The following is a 2,832-nucleotide window of genomic DNA, read 5'->3' as shown; positions in this document are numbered from 1 at the left end:
CGCAACCCAGCGCGGGCGACGCTCGACGCACTGCTGCGACGCAACACACAGGCGGGAGGGAGGCCGCTCGTTTGGTGCTGCAGGCGATGCGGCACGGCGCTCGTCGACGACCGTCGGTGCTGCAATGCAGCAACGCGTCCACGGCCGCGAGCTGCGACGCAACAACTCGTTCACGGCGCCGTGCTGTGATGCAATCTCGTCGCCTCTATTGCTGGTGATATAAGTCGCCGGCGTCGGAGCTTCAACGGATCGCTCGTCGGCGGTTACCCGTGCTCCAATGCAGCACTCGTGCAACGCTCGTCGGCGGCTCGATGCAGCGACTCTGACGACTCTCGGGGGGAGGTTGGTGTAGCAATGGAGCTGCAGCACAACAGCGTGATGCTACGCGCCAGGGCGGCGGAGTTGCAGTGCAACACTCCGGTGGGGCGGCTGGCGACAGAGCTACAGTGGAGCGGGGCGCGGTGCTACGCACAGGGCGGCGGAGCTGCAGTGCAACACTCCGGTGGAGGGCGGAGCTGTAGTGCAGCGGGGCGTGGTGGCGCGCAGGGCGGCGAAGCTGCAGCTGCCGTGGAACACTCTGATGGGGCGGTGGAGCTCTGCAACGTTCCGTCCCGCTGATGCTGGTGTGGCTGCCGATTTGCAGCGTGATGTGCTGACCGGATCCAACGGGCGACGAGCGTTGGATCGACGGCCCAGGACCCGACTGATTTCTCAGGGAAATCAGCCGGCTGATCTGTAGGAGTGGCCTATATGTATACCCAATTATGTGGTGAGTATATCTATACCCAATTATGTTGTGGGTGTATGTATACCTAACTGAAATTACGTAACATACACGTGTATGTACATACAAAGTGATTTAGCCTACGAATAAATAAGTGCTATATAAGGAGGTAATAAATATTAATTTTTAATTAATATGGTATTTAAATTCCTTCCTTTTTTATGACGTGACATGCATGCATGGAATGATTAAAGAATTAACGCCTGCTAAATTAAGACATTTTCACTAGTTTCCAAATCAGTCGCTAGACATGATCCAACGACAGTTAGGCAAGGTGCCTGGGCACCTAGGTGTCCCAAACTTATATAGGATTGACTATTCGTCACCCTGGGTGAAAAATAGTTATTCTTCACCTCCTTCTATTTTACCACCAATGCATTGTAATTTTACGTTCCGTAAGTTTTGTCTTATTTCTGACATAAAAAGAGACCGTAAGAAAATATATAATCGCCGTAAAAAATATTTTATGTTATGTAAAATTACAAATGTAAAAACATAGTGTAAAATATACATAAACTCCAAATTTTCATGTCTTATGACCTATATTATTAATTTTTTATATCAAAATTTACGTACTGAATCAATAGGAATGTAACTATTTGAATTTCAAATGTAATTTAATTATGAAGTGATTGTAAGATTACCTCGGGTGAAGAATAACTTATTTTGCACCCTGAATGATGAATAGCATCCCTCTGCAGGGGGACGGGGTATGGGGAGGGGTATGGGGAGCAGCAGTGCATGCGTTGATGTTCGCTCTGCAGGGGGACGCGAGCGGCGGGGATTGTGACCGCGCATAGGAGAGCGGGTGCGGGACAAGACCGAGCATGGCAGGGCCGCTCTCGTCCTCGCGCGTGCTCGCCATGGCAGTCCGCAGCGATGGAGAAAACAGCTCGGCAAGCCACAGTGCAGGGGGTAGGGGAGGTACAGCCGGGGGTGGGCCCAGGATGGATGGTATGGAGACAGTAGTGACCAATTCCGTGGCAGCCAAGTCGACGGGAGAGAGGGATTCAAAATTTGAATCGGTGGCCTCTTTGGCCGCCTGGAGGGAGCAGGTGAGGGCCAGCGTGATACTCGGGCAGGTGAGCGGAGACTTGTCGACTAACTCCTTGATATCCACCGATGAGACGAGTGCTAGGAAAACGTTATCTTGGTAAAGCAGAACGATAAAACGAGCAACCCCAGAGAAAAAGTGGTCAAGTGAGAGTTTGACCAAGCACGCACTAGGTTTTGCAACTGCTGAAATGAAACTTATCCAAAGTAAAGAGTGTTTAGTAGGATCTGGTGGGGTGTTGGGTGGTGGAACTAGATCAGTATTGAATCTACGCAGGATGGAAGATCGAAACTTAAACCCATGTCGTAATGGACTAACCTTAACTGACGATCGAGGCGAGCGACTCGGGGCCCTAGGATGCGGGAGAGCGCAGTCGGCAGGACCAGCAGCCGTCGCCGCCGGCCGAGGTGCAGCGCGCTGCCCTGTCGGGATGAAGAAGCGGAGGTCGATCCCTGGCCTTCTCAGGTCACCGAAGGAAACGACCAGGTCGGCGACGCCGCGGTTGGCGACGGAGAAGGAGAATTCGTCCTCCGTCTCCACGGCCGCATGGAAGTGCGAGGGATCACCGCCAAACAGATAGCCCAGAATGAGCTCGCAGAGACTTGGTGTCACCGGGAAAGGGAACTGGAAGAAAGAGACGTGCATGCGGCAGGCCGGCGGCGCCGGCGCGGAAGGCACCGTAACGAAGGATTTAAGCCTGGCCCATGCAGCGTTTTGAAACTTGGTGGCAGCGGCATAGTGGAGCAGTCCATGCGCCCCCCCTCACAGCAGCACCAGTCCACCAGCCTTTCGGTGTGCACCGCCCGCCTGCTAGCCGTCCGCCCTACATAACCCCTACGCCCAGCCCCCTCGAGCACTCGCCGCTCCCGCCCTCACCCCCGATCATGCCCGCCGACCCAAGTCCCATCGCCGCGGCGCCAGGGCCTGCTCTCTCCTATCGCGAAGACTTGCTCTCTCCCCGAAAAATGGCCCCGCACGCCGCTCGCCGTAGCCA

This window comes from Triticum aestivum, chromosome 1D, assembly GCF_018294505.1.
Source record: "Triticum aestivum cultivar Chinese Spring chromosome 1D, IWGSC CS RefSeq v2.1, whole genome shotgun sequence".
NCBI classification, from domain to species: Eukaryota; Viridiplantae; Streptophyta; class Magnoliopsida; order Poales; family Poaceae; genus Triticum; species Triticum aestivum.
Note: the sequence above shows the minus strand (reverse complement) of the source record.